Genomic DNA, 15,276 nt, shown 5'->3' with positions numbered 1-15,276 from the left:
TCTATGTACACACTTAAAAAATACAACTACATCCACAAATAATGCAGCTTTGAAAGGAAAAGCAGAAAATATTTTAAGAGAAAGCCCTGAAATGGGCCCTCATAAAAATGATTGTTATGAGGTCTAACTTAAAAAACTAATATATGAATGCTTGTAATATATATTTTTTTATTTATTCAACAATTGCTAAAGCGCCTTTTACATAAAGAAAACTATACTAATTTTTTAAAAAATATACCAAAGTTAAGCTTCATAAAAATGTATCCAAAAAATCAAGTATTTGAGAAAAAAATTATTTTTTTTATTTAATTTAGCGAAAACTGCTCCAGATTCGCACTTAAAGAAATTGTACTTAAATCGATTTTTTATTTATTAATTATCTAATTATGCTCAAATTAATTGAAATTTTATTAAGATTAGCATAACTGGACCTACAAAGGATTATCAGATATACAACCTTCATGTGAAATTAACCACAAATATGATTTAAATTTTTTAGCTCCAATTTTTTTGTTTATTGTTTGCTTACACCTAAAAAAATTTAAATTAAATTAACATTTTGAGCTAAATTTTAAAAGATGCATAATTTAATTGTATATGATATACTCCTCATATATGTAGAATCTAATATGGTTCGTCTGAAAAACATCATATTGTATTTTTACTTAATTATAATTTTTTTCATTGAAAACCAATGTTCAGAAAAATATAATTATTATAAAATATTAAGATTTCACATGAAACTATACGGAATATAACTTAGTTTAGGTATTAAAATGTATATAGGACCAAAAAATGATTTATTTTAAAAATAAAATATTAATTACTATACAAAGTGATTTTTTTTAATAATTAAAAAAACAAAAAGTCCAAGTAAAATTGAAATTTATTTTTTACGTTTTTCAGACTTTCGAAGTAATTTTCTTTATTTTCCAGGCATTTGACGCCATATTTGTATCTTCCTAGGAAAGGAAATAATTTTCCAAGTTTTTCGGAATTTTTTCATTTCATTTTAGACCCTTGACGTGTTTTTTATCTTTTTCCCAAATCTGGAATTTATTTTTTACCTTTTTCAGACTTTCGAAGTAATTTTCTTTATTTTCCAGGCATTTGACGCCATATTTGTATCTTCCTAGGAAAGGAAATAATTTTCCAAGTTTTTCGGAATTTTTTCATTTCATTTTAGACCCTTGACGTGTTTTTTATCTTTTTCCCAAATCTGGAATTTATTTTTTACCTTTTTCAGACTTTCGAAGTAATTTTCTTTATCTTCCAGGCATTTGACGCCGTATTTATACATTCCATTAAAAGAAAATAATTTTTCATGTTATTTAGATTTGCGACGTATTTTTTCATTTTATTTCACACCCTTGACGTTTTTTTTTATCTTTTTCCTAAAAGTTGAATTTATTTTTTACCTAAAGTAAGTTTTTTTATTTTCGAGGCATTTGACGCCGTATTTATATATTCCACTAAAAGAAAATGATTTTCCATGTTTTCGGGACTTGTGACGTATTTTTTCATTTCATTTCAGACCCTTGACCCTTGAAACTAAAAAAAATTTATAACTTAATTAGATCTAATGTACAATTTATTTAAAAATAAAATTTATAATTTATATGGTTTTTTTTGGCAGTTCAGGTACTAAAAGGGTGCATTTATTGACGTTTTTTTTAAAAAGAATAAATTTAATAGTTGGTTAACGGTTAAAATGTACTTCTTCTGTAATAAGAGACAAGTTTTATGGTTATTTCGGCGACTATCTTATAAAAGTTTTTTCACAGTTACGAAGGGTTTTATTAAAATAGGTATGTGCAAATGAATTTTAGGCTTTATGTGACTAATAAACCACAATTTTAAGGCTATTTTAACCCTTACTGATTCCTTTAGTAAAAATATATTAAATTCAAATTGTGAAGACTTTTATGCAACGAAGCTTTATAGGTGAACAAAATAAACTACTTGTTTTACTAGTAGCATTTCTTTCATTTAAATATAGTGATACAAAAAAAGTTGTGCTTTGTTTGGTTTAATTGATTATTGACAAATTAAATAAATAACTAAATTCGTCATGAGTTTATTCAGAATTTCAAAAATTAGGCTGAAAATTACAAAATGTGTGTTTAAGGTAATGTGACGCACTTTTTATATAGCCTAAAGGTTTATTTGAGAAAAAATAATGCATAATTTAATGATACATGATTCACTTTTTTTTATATAAAATCATATTATACTGACATGTATTAAGTAAAAAAAAGAAAACACGTTTTTAACCTTCCCGGCCACCAAAACAAGCGACAAAAACAAAACTTATTATTCATCCGGTGGCAACCTTGACCCGATTTATACTCAAAAACACCGATAATCTAACCTAAAAATAGAAATGAGTTTTTACATAATATATATATTATGCGAACGTGCTAATTAAATTGGCAAACCCTTCCTTCTTCTTCTTTTTTTTTAATATTATTTGTGGGCGTGAACAGGTGTGTATAATACCCTTTAATTTCGGACGTTTAAGTATTGGTTTCGCTTATAGACCTAAATTTTTTGAATAACAAACAGGTAGTTTTTAAATGGGGGCTAATGCGTTAACAATGGGTCGGAATCGAGAGCAAAATCTGATCTTTGGTCCGGATGGGGGGTAAATAAATATTGGTCGGTGATTTATTGTGAAATCGGACTAATTATTATAGGGGTGTAGTAGTTGACTTTTGTCAATGGGGGTTGGCTACCGGATTTTATTTTCTCTTGGTTAAAAGGATGAGGTTTTTTATTGTGACGTACGTTTATGTTCGATTTAATAAGTTTTTTTGATTTTATATTTAATTAAATGCCTTTGAACAATTAAATAAATTACTTAAATAAGGTTTGTTTTCTTTGGGCAAACGTGGTTTTTATTTAAAATTTTGTTTGAATTTTTTACTTTTTTCAGATTTTCGGACTAATTTTCTATATTTTCCAGGTATTTGATGCCATATTTGTATCTTCCTGGAAAAGGAAATAATTTTTCATGTTTTTCGGACTTGTGACGTATTTGCTCATTTCATTTTAGACCCTTGACGTATTTTTTACCTTTTTCCTAAAACTGAAATATATTTTTTACGTTTTGAGACTTTCGGAGTAATTTTCTATATTTTCCAGGCATTTGACGCCAATGTTGCATGTTTTTCAGACCTTTGAGGTAATTTTTTGTTCCCTTTCAGACATCTGACGTGCTTTTTGATTATAATTTTATCATTTTTTTGAATAATTTACGATACATTTTGTTTTAAATAGTCCCTATAAAAAAATATGCAAAACTTTAATAATTTTCACACGGATAAGTTTTTTGAGAGTATAGTTTTTTTAATCAAAAAAAAAATGTTGGATAAATAAATAAAAACCCTTATAATTAATATTCATTTATTAACGTAAGCCTCATTTTAGAGTATATAAATTTGTATACAAAATGTGTATCGGGTCGAATTAAGTTATGCATTACCTATAAGGTTTTTAGTATGTAAAGTAATAATATAGAGTAATATAAAGTAGTAATAAATAAATAAAAACCCTTATAATTAATATACATTTATTAACGTAAGCCTCATTTTAGAGTATATAAATTTGTATACAAAAATGTGTATCGGGTCGAATTAAGTTATGCATTACCTATAAGGTTTTTAGTAAGGATTTTTAGTATGTAAATACCTGGTCAAGAGAAAAGATGTATTACTAAGGTAGCAAATCTTGATTTAGGTGTCGATTATTTTATGTAATCGATAACTATAAATTAAAAATAAATATATACTGCATGATTTTTTTTATGAGACTAATGTGATATTTTATAGAAATCTAATCTAAGAAAACTGTATACTTGTTAAAATTGTATTTTTAAGAATTTCTATTGAATTCTAAGGACTTAAAGAAGATATTCTACCAACTTTTTGTTTTCTGATAATAATAATTCAAATAGAAGAAATTTATCTTGACGAAATTTAAAACAAATTTTAAGTTTGTATCCAGAATTTAAGACCGTTTTAAAATTTCTTCCAGGAATTTAAAATTAATTAAGTAAATTTTTCATTCCAGGCATTCGAAGCTATTTTAATGTTTTTTTCTTCCTGATTTTTAAAAATTTAATTTTTTATGCTATTGTAATTTTTTTGTCCCTCATTTGTTATTCTGAGGTAATTTTTTCGATCTTTCAGACTATTTTTCTCTTCATTCATAATTCATAGGGACTCTTGTTATATTCCTTTTTTCTGAAGATATTTCATATAATATTTCAAGTAATTTCTATTTTTTTTTCAAACATTTAAACCGTTTTCCTGATATTCCATACTATTGGAATTTTTCTGCATATTTAAAAACTTGTATACCGTACTTTTTCTGAACTTCCAGGCAAGTTTTCTCTTATTTTGTTTTTTCTCTGGACTATTAGAGAGAAAGAATTCTTGTTATATTCATAATTTAATTTACCACACAGTGAAATAGTGCATAAATCCCTTATTTCTATTTAAACCAGGTAGTAACACAATTACATTTCTTAAATATAACATCTTCTGATTTTAGGTAATAAAATAATGATATTTCATTAAATACAGACCTCAACTGCCTCGAAGAATAAATTCATTATCTTCATATATTCCAGGCAGATTCTTCTGATTTCAGGCAATAAAATAATGAATTGTGAATTTTCTTTAATTCTACACTTAATTGTCTGGAAAAAATACATTCATTATTTTTGGACAGTGAATTTTCTTCCAGTTTTCCATTGCAATTCTTTCTACTGATAAGAAGTATAAATTTAATGTTTCTTTTATTCCAAGCAGTAAAATAATAATTGTCTTTAAATTTCAGGTTTCAACAGCCTGGAAAAATAAAATTCATTATTTTCAAATGTATATTTCAGGCAAATACTGCATAATTTCAGGCAGTAAAATAATAAATTATGAATTTTCTTTAATTCTAGCCTTAACTGCTTGAAAAAATTAATTTTTTATTTTTATATATTCCAAACAGTTAAACAGTGAATTTTCTTGTATCGATTTCAGAAAATATTCCTCATTTTAGGCACTGAAACAATGAATTATAAATTTTCATTAATTCTAGACTTAATTGTCTGAAAAAAATAGATTCATTATTCTTGGACAGTGAATTTTCTTCCATTTTTCCATTGCACTTCTTTCTACTGCTGAGAAGAATAAATGTATTGTTTTTTTCATTCCAAGCAGTTAAATAATAATTGTCTTTAAATTTCAGGCTTCAACAGCCTGGAAAAATAAAATTCATTATTTTCGAATGCATATTTGAGGCAAATACTGCGTGATTTCAGGCAGTAAATTAATGAATTATGAGGTTTCCTTAATTCTAGCCTTAACTGCTTGAAAAAATTAGTTTTTTATTTTTATATATTCCAAACAGTTAAACAGTGAATTTTCTTGTATCGATTCCAGAAAATATTCCTCATTTTAGGCACCGAAACAATGAATTATAAATTTTCATTAATTTTAGACTTAATTATCTAGAAAAAACACATTCATTATTTTTGGACAGTGAATTTTCTTCCAGTTTTCCATTGCACTTCTTTCTACTGATAAGAAGTATAAATTTAATGTTTCTTTAATTCCAAGCAGTTAAATAATTATTGTTTTTAAATTTCAGACTTCAACAGCCTGGAAAAATAAAATTCATTATTTTCAAATGTATATTTCAGGCAAATACTGCATGATTTCAGACAGCTAAATAATGAATTATGAGTTTTCCTTAATTCTAGCCTTAACTGCTTGAAAAAATAAATTCCTTATTTTTATATATTCCAAACAGTTGCACAGTGAATTTTCTTCAATTTTTCCAAAGCCATTTCCTTCGACTGTTAATAAAAATAAATTTAACGTTTCTTTTATTCCAAGCAGTAAAATAATAATTGTCTTTAAATTTCAGGCTTCAACAGCCTGGAAAAATAAAATTCATTATTCTCGAATGTATATTTTAGGCAAATACTGTATGATTTCAGGCAGTAAAATAATGAATTATGAATTTTCCTTAATTCTAGCCTTAACTGCCTGAAAAAATTACTTTTTTATTTTTATATATTGCAAACAGTTAAACAGTGAATTTTCTTGTATCGATTCCAGGAAACATTCCCCATTTTAGGCATTGAAATAATGAATTATAAATTTTCATTAATTCTAGACTTAATTGTCTGAAAAAAATAGATTCATTATTCTTGGACAGTGAATTTTGTTCCATTTTTCCATTGCACTTCTTTCTACTGCTGAGAAGAATAAATGTATTGTTTTTTTCATTCCAAGCAGTTAAATAATAATTGTCTTTAAATTTCAGGCTTCAACAGCCTGGAAAAATAAAATTCATTATTTTCAAATGTATATTTCAGGCAAATACTGCATAATTTCAGGCAGTAAAATAATAAATTATGAATTTTCTTTAATTCTAGCCTTAACTGCTTGAAAAAATTAATTTTTTATTTTTATATATTCCAAACAGTTAAACAGTGAATTTTCTTGTATCGATTCCAGGAAACATTCCCCATTTTAGGCATTGAAACAATGAATTATAAGTTTTCATTAATTCTAGACTTAATTGTCTAGAAAAAATACATTCATTATTTTTGGACAGTGAATTTTCTTTCATTTTTTCATTGCATTTCTTTCTACTGCAAAGAAGTATAAATTTAATGTTTCTTTTATTCCAAGCAGTTAAATAATGATTGTTTTGAATTGCAGACTTCAACTGCCTGGAAAAATAAAATTCATTATTTTCGAATGCATATTTGAGGCAAATACTGCGTGGTTTCAGGCAATAAATTAATGAATTATGAGGTTTCCTTAATTCTAGCCTTAACTGCTTGAAAAAATTAATTTTTTATTTTTATATATTCCAAACAGTTAAACAGTGAATTTTCTTGTATCAATTCCAGGAAACATTCCCCATTTTAGGCATTGAAACAATGAATTATAAGTTTTCATTAATTCTAGACTTAATTGTCTAGAAAAAATACATTCATTATTTTTGGACAGTGAATTTTCTTTCATTTTTTCATTGCATTTCTTTCTACTGCAAAGAAGTATAAATTTAATGTTTATTTTATTCCAAGCAGTTAAATAATGATTGTTTTGAATTTCAGACTTCAACTGCCTGGAAAAATAAAATTCATTATTTTCGAATGTATATTTCAGGCAAATAATTCATGATTTTAGGCAGTAAAATAATAAATTATGAGTTTTCCTTAATTCTAGCCTTAACTGCTTGAAAAAATAAATTCCAAACAGTTGGACAGTGAATTTTCTTTAATTTTTTCATTCCATTTCCTTCGACTGTTAATAAGAATAAATTTAACGTTTCTTTTATTCCAAGCAATTTAATAATTGTCTTTAAATTTCAGGCTTCAACTGCCTGAAAAAATAAAATTCATTATTTTCGAATGTATATTTCAGGCAAATACTGCATGACTTCAGGCAGTTAAATAATGAATTCTGAGTTTTTCTTTAATTTTAGCCTCAACTGCTTGAAAAAATTAATTCCTTATTTTTATATATTCCAAATAGTTAAACAGTGAATTTTCTTGTACCGATTTCAGAAAATATTCCTCATTTTAGGCACTGAAACAATGAATTATTAATTTTCATTAATTCCAGACTTAATTGTCTGGAGAAAATACGTTCATTATTTTTGGACAGTGAATTTTCTTCCATTTTTCCATTGCATTTCTTTTTACTGCTAAGAAGAATAAATTTATTGTTTTTTTTTATTCCAAGCAGTTAAAAAATGATTGTCTTTAAATTTCAGACTTCAACTGCCTGGAAAAATAAAATTCATTTTATTCGAACGTACAGTCAAAATGAAACTCATACACCTAAGGTTTCCCTTACCTTCTGTACAAATAAGGTGCAAAATATTTGCAACTATATATATCTGCAATCAGCATAAAATGTTAAAGTTGTTGAGCAAAAATATGCTGAGCATAAAAAAGTATAAGAGATAAGAAAATGTTAAGCAAGCTTGCGTTAGCTAGTTAAATCTGTGATATTATTTATAGTTAGCACTTGGTATTAAGAGCATCTGGTTACTTTTAACACTCCTGTATAATTTTTAATTGAGTTTAATTAATTTTTTGTCCTTCTTTTACCATATGGGGCGTGGACAAACAAGCGTTATAGAACGCAAATTAATTATACAACATTAAAAAGATGGAAAATCATTGCGACAAATTTCCAAAATGTTTTGTAGGCCGCACTCTACCGTGCAAGGAGTTGTGGATCGTTATAAAAGTGAAAATAGAATATCAAATAAAGTAAGGAAAAGCCCTCGAAAAATGTTTAATTCGTACGACGAACGTCGGATCCTCAGGAAAGTTGCGGAAAACCCGAAAATATCTGCACCGAAGTTGGCAAAAGAAATTGAGAAATATTTACGAAAAACATAGTTAGTCCTCAAACAGCCAGAAATTTTCAAAAAAAAAATTATATTTACAGTAGAGTGGCTCGAAGAAAACCTTGGATAAGTAAGGTACATAAAATCAAGAGGTTAAGCTTTGCTGAAGAACACAGAGACAAAGACTTTTTATTTTGGAGGGACGTAATTTTTACAGATGAGAGTAAATGTTGTATTTTCGGATCAGATGGACAACAACGGGTGTGGAGAAAGCCCAATGAATCTCTCAAAGAACAAAATCTACGAGCAAAGCACGGAGGTGGTTCAGTCATGGTCTGGGAGTGTATGTCAGCTGCAGGTCCTGGAAATCTACATTTTATAGAGGCTATAATGGATCAGAACATGTATTTGGATATACTACAGCGCCCGAAAATTTCGAATTGAAAAAAAATTTAAATTCTACCAGGACAATGATCCAAAGCATAAGGCACAGAAAGTAAAGAATTGGTTGCTCCATAACTGTCCAAAAATACTCTAAACTCCACCGCAAAGTCCAGATATTAATGTCATTGAAAACTTATGGTCACATTTGAAAGTTGCTATAAGGAACCATGAAATTTCAAACAAAGAGCAATTAAAAGAAGTGATTCAAGAAGAATGGTCCAAAATATCACCCGAATATTGTGAAAAATTGGTGCGATCAATGCCCAATCGTTTGGCAGATAAAGGACTACCAACAAAATATTAATCTCTTTTTTATGTTTTTTTTTCCTGTATATTTTTAATGGTGTACGAGTTTCATTTTGACCGACTGTATATTTCAGGCAGTAAAATAATAAATTATGAATTTTCCTTAATTCTAGCCTTAACTGCTTGAAAAAATAAATTCCTTATTTTTATATATTCCAAACAGTCGGACAGTGAATTTTCTTCAATTTTTCCAAAGCCATTTCCTTCGACTGTTAATAAAAATAAATTTAACGTTTCTTTTATTCCAAGCAGTAAAATAATAATTGTCTTTAAATTTCAGGCTTCAACTGCCTGGAAAAATGAAATTCATTATTTTCGAATGCATATTTGAGGCAAATACTGCATGATTTCAGGCAGTAAATTAATGAATTATGAGGTTTCCTTAATTCTAGCCTTAACTGCTTGAAAAAATTAATTTTTTATTTTTATATATTCCAAACAGTTAAACAGTGAATTTTCTTGTATCGATTCCAGAAAATATTCCTCATTTCAGGCACTGAAACAATGAATTATAAATTTTCATTAATTTTAGACTTAATTGTCTGGAAAAAAAACATTCATTATTTTTGGACAGTGAATTTTCTTCCATTTTTCCATTGCACTTCTTTCTACTGCTAAGAAGAATAAATTTTATATTTCTTTTATTAGAAGCAGTTAAATAATTATTGTTTTAAATTTTAGGCTTCAACTGCCTGGAAAAATAAAATTCATTATTTTCAAATGTATATTTCAGGCAAATATTGCATAATTTCAGGCAGTAAAATAATAAATTATGAATTTTCCTTAATTCTAGCCTTAACTGCTTAAAAAAATAAATTCCTTATTTTTATATATTCCAAACAGTTGCATAGTGAATTTTCTTCAATTTTTCCATGCCATTTCCTTCGACAGTTAATAAAAATAAATTTAACGTTTCTTTTATTCCAAGCAGTTAAATAATTATTGTTTTAAATTTCAGGCTTCAACTGCCTGGAAAAATAAAATTCATTATTCTCGAATGTATATTTCAGGCAAATACTGCATGATTTCAGACAGTTAAATAATGAATTTTCCTTAATTCTAGCCTTAACTGCTTAAAAAAATAAATTCCTTCTTTTTATATATATTTCAACCAGTTGGATGGACAGTTAATTTTTTAATGCCATTTCCTTTGACTGTTAAGGAGAATAAATTTAACGTTTCTCTTATTAGAAGCCGTTAAATAATTATTGGTTTTAAATTTTAGGCTTCAACTGCCTGGAAGAATATATTCATTCTTTATTCCTGATTACATGCAGAACAAATAACGAATTTTGATTTTTCTTTCATTCCAGGCTTTGACTGCCTGGAAAAATGAATTTATTATTTTTGTGTGTTCCAAGTGGTTGGGCAATGATTTTTTTTAAATGCCCAATAACCGACCATTAATTTTTTTTTTAATTCAAATAATTCACCCTTTTACCACCTAACGTGCTAAAAAAAAATCATGTGAATTAAGGTTTTTTAAAACACTATTAATAAAGGTTAAACAAAAATTGTGCGCAATAAAACTTGCCTGAAAAAATGATCAAAACTTTAAACTTTTATTCTCTAAAAAGAGAATTTTTTAACCCTAAATTGACCATTAAATTCACCCTTTGACTACCTGGGCCTGGAACGTATGTTAAATATGAAAAACGCCGCCACAGTTTTATTAGATATGGCCAATAAATAAGAAAAAAATTATAATTCTATTTGTGTATACCTCGAAGAGCTTCAAAAGGGTAAAAGCTGATTTTTTTAATTACATTTTTGAAGTAAATAACTGACTTAGTATTACCCTGAAAAAAAAACATAATTTTTAAGTAATTTAAAATTTTCCCTTATGTACCCAATCCATATATCTAATAAGCCCTAATTCTCAATATAGTTATTTCAATAACTAATTTACCAGATAAAACTAAAACAGCTAAATTTCTAAAAATCCACCCCTTTTACTACCTGAACCGCTATAAAAAAAAAAACACGTAATTAAACGATAAAAAAAACACCTTTCGTTAAATAACCCTCCATAAATCCCTTTTTAATAAATAAATAATAATCGAAAAGGACCGCAAATAATTCATCCCCTCTACGGCGGCGCATATCTTCGCGCCAACTTCTGAATAAATAGTCAAAAGGGTTGGCGGGAGGGGGATGGAGGAGGTAAAGGCGGGACTTCTCTAGGGGTAGGTAGTCTTTTTTTTTTTTAATTTTTTTGTTGTCAATTGACGGTTAGTCCCGATAGTGTTCTATCAATCGTCGGTCTAGGAGCACGCAAGTAGGATAAATATCGTAGTGGTGTAAAATGCGTCGGTCGTGGCGGTTTTTCCGACCGTGTTTTTGTTGAAAGTTTTCTTTGAAAGTGGGTGTTTTTCATCGGGGGTTGAAACTGGCGTTTTTATGTGAAGGTTAGTTAGTATAAGTCTAATGTCAGAGGGGTTTTGTGGTCAATAAGAATCTTTCAATACCCTAATAATTGTAATAATAGTAACCCTTTATTTAGTAGAAAAAAAATAGAACATACATACAAAGTTAAGATAATTCAAACAAAAAAATTACGTTTTTTTGTATATGTTCTTTTAGCTAATTAATATGTCGGTATTAAAAATTGCTTTAACGTGGATCTATTTTCACGACAGCTTTAGCAAAAAACAAATAGAATTCACAAAAATCTAAATGTTAAAAAAAAATTATTTTTATTTATTTGGGATATTTTTTTGACTGAAGATGTGTAAAAAATTGCCTGTTTTGAAAGAAAAAATAGGTTAAATCGCATTGGCACCATAATAATTAAAATCATTTTTTTGAGTTAATATATATTCAAAATTGACCATTTCATCAGGTTTTTGTATAGAAAATAAGCCTAAATATATAAAAATTAAACGTAAAAATATTGAATTTTTTTCGGCTATATAACAATTTATTTCTTTCTGAATTATTGCCCAAATTATATTAAATTTATAATTTTCTTACTTTATTTGTTGTGTTGTATGTATACATCCCTATCTCAGTCTAAAAATTCGACGAGGATGGAAATACAATGATATTTTTCGAGTATAATGAATTTAAAATGAAAAATAATTTTTTGAAAATTGGCTTTATAAAGATCCAACCATATAACGAAAATGTAATTAAAAAAAGGCAAAAAAATACAAAATTAAAAAAAAAAACATATTTCTTGTTTCAACTGAAATAATGTTAGAAAATTCAAATTTTTGGGTTAAATGTTGTTAAAAATTAATATTATTTTTGTTTATTTATTTTTTTGGCGGTGTTAAATTTTTATGTAAAATGTTTGTATATAAATATCATGTATGTAAGTGATTTTATATAATATGCATCAGCATTTTAGCACTTCTGACATAAAGGTGATGCTAGTAAATTTTATATAATATAAAGAAATTCCTATTGAATTCAAAAATGATATTTGTGTCTCAAAATTCAAAATGGCGGACACGAAATGGCGGCCGACTTGTATTAATAAAACAGCGTTTTGATGTTAATGCTGGGTCGCTGGAATCGAAAATTTGACTTATTTTTCAAAATTAAAAATGGCAAACACAAAATGGCGACCGACTTGTATTAAAAAAATAACGTTTCGAATTAAAATCAACTTTTTTTACGTTTTCGGAGTCGCTAAGTTAAAAAATTTGATTTATTTAAAAAAATTCAAAATGGCAGGCACAAAATGGCGGCTGACTTGTAAAAAAAAAACAACGTTTTAATGTTAATTCTGGATCGCTGAGTTTTAAAATTTCATTTATTTAAAAAAAATTAAAAATGGCGGACACAAAATGGCGACCGACTTGAATAAAAAAAAATAGCGTTTTGAATTAAAGTCAACTTCTCTTTACGTTTTCACTGTCATGAATCACTGTCGGTGTCACTGAATTCAGAAATGATATTCGTTTGTCAAAATTCAAAATGGCGGACGCAAAATGGCGGCCGACGTACTTATTCCGTTTTATTGTTAAATCAACTTTCATTGAATTGATTTCTTGGGTCGCCGAATTCAAAAATGATATTCGTTTGTCAAAATTCAAAATGGCGGACGCAAAATGGCGACAGACTTGTATAAAGAGAATAGCTTTTCGAATTAAAATCAACTTTCCTGTACGTTTTCGGGGTCGCTAAATTCGAAAATTTGATTTATTTTATAAAAATTCAAAATGGCGGGCACAAAATGGCGACCGATTCTTATAAAAAAAATGCGTTTTATTGTTAAATCAACTTTCATTTACATTTCTTGGATCGCCCAATTTAAAAACGATATTCGTTTGTCAAAATTCAAAATGGCGGGCACAAAATGGCGGCCTATTCTTATAAAAAAATAGCGTTTTATTATTAAATAATCAACTTTTATTTACATTTCTTGGGTTGTCGAATTCAAAAATGATATTCATTTGTCAAAATTTAAAATGGCGGACGCAAAATGGCGACCGACTTGTATAAAAAAATAACGTTTTGAATTAAAATCAACTTTCCTTTACGTTTTCGGAGTCGCTGAGTTAAAAAGTTGACTTATTTTTTCAAGTTCAAAATGGCGGGCACAAAATGGCGGCCGATTCTTATAAAAAAACAGCGTTTTATTGTTAAATCAACTTTTATTTACATTTCTTGGGTCGCCGAATTCAAAACTGATATTCGTTTGTCAGAATTCAAAATGGCGGACGCAAAATGGAGGCCGACTTGTATAAAGACAATAGCTTTTCGAATTAAGATCAACTTTCCTGTATGTTTTCGGGTCGCTAAATTCGAAAATTTGATTTATTTTAAAAAAAATTTGAAATGGCGGCCGATTCGTATAAAAAACAGCGTTTTAATGTTTAATTAACTTTTATTTACGTTTTCTGGGTCATTGAATTTGAAAATGATATTCATTTCTTAAAATTAAAAATGGCGGGCACAAAATGGCGACCGACTTGTATAAAAAAAAAGAACGTTCTGAATTAAAATCAACTTTCCTTTACATTTTCGGAGTCTCTGAATCAAAAAATTTGATTTATTTATTTTAATTCAAAATGGCGGGCACAAAATGGTGGCCAAATCATATAAAAAAATAACGTTTTGAATTAAAATCAACTTTACGTTTTCGAGGTCTCTGAATCAAAAAATTTGATTTATTTTTTGAAGTTCAAAATGGCGGGCACAAAATGGAGGCGGACTCGTATTAAAAAAAAGGCGTTTTAATGTTTAATTAACTTTTATTCAAAATGGCGGGCACAAAATGGCGGCCGACTTGTATAAAAAAAAAATAACCTTTCAAATTAAAATCAACTTCTCTTAACGTTTTCGGAGTCGCTGAGTTAAAAAATTTGACTTATTTTTTGAAGTTCAAAATGGCGGGTACAAAATGGCGTCCGACTTGTATTAAAAAAAAGCGTTTTAATGTTTAATCAACTTTTATTTACGTTGTCTGGGTGGTCAAACTGGACAACATATAATTATCCATTTTTTTTTTATTAAAAATGGCGGACACAAAATGGCGACCGACTTGTATAAAAAAAAAATAACGTTCTGAATTAAAATCAATTTTCCTTTACGTTTTCGGGGTCTCTAAATCAAAAAATTTGATTTATTTTTTGAAATTCAAAATGGCGGCCACAAAATGGCGGCCGACTCGTATAAAAAACAGCGTTTTAATGTTTAATTAACTTTTATTTACGTTTTCTGATAAAATGATATTTATTTTTTTAAATTCAAAATGGCGGAAACAAAATGGTGGAATTTTTTGCAAAAAAAAACAGTTTGTATTGTATTGTAACCAGTATTTTATTATTAAATTTGACCAACAACTATCTTACAACAATAATTTCAATCTTATGAACAGTTGTCATCATCGTCGCATGGGGTCAATTAAAATTTAAACTTTTCCCTGAAGAAGGCCTAATATAGGCCGAAACGTTGGCAATAAAAGGAAAAAGTTTTGATGAGATGCTTGGATTTGAATTGACCCCTAATCCAATTTAACCCTTAAAAATTAAACTGAGTCACTAAACCAACACGCAACATTTTTTTGATTATTGCATTATGTCGATTATTTCATCAAAAATACAAAATTTTCCGAAATTCGTTGTTTTTATATTTAATTAAAATGAAATGTGTGTCCAATAATTTATATATAAAATTTTCTATTAATCATTTTTGCCC

At 27.6% G+C, this 15,276-nt stretch overlaps 1 protein-coding gene across 2 annotated transcripts in view; it reads left to right on the top strand.

Annotated features, from left to right (window-relative positions):
- The window catches only part of LOC126741055 (nucleus accumbens-associated protein 2-like), a 71,684-nt gene that overhangs the window by 46,392 nt on the left and 10,016 nt on the right, over positions 1–15,276 (top strand). The gene's annotated exons all lie outside the window — the stretch shown is intronic.

This window comes from Anthonomus grandis, chromosome 10 (genome assembly GCF_022605725.1).
Source record: "Anthonomus grandis grandis chromosome 10, icAntGran1.3, whole genome shotgun sequence".
Taxonomy (NCBI): domain Eukaryota; kingdom Metazoa; phylum Arthropoda; class Insecta; order Coleoptera; family Curculionidae; genus Anthonomus; species Anthonomus grandis.
Note: the sequence above shows the minus strand (reverse complement) of the source record. Positions and strands in the feature narration are given on the sequence as shown.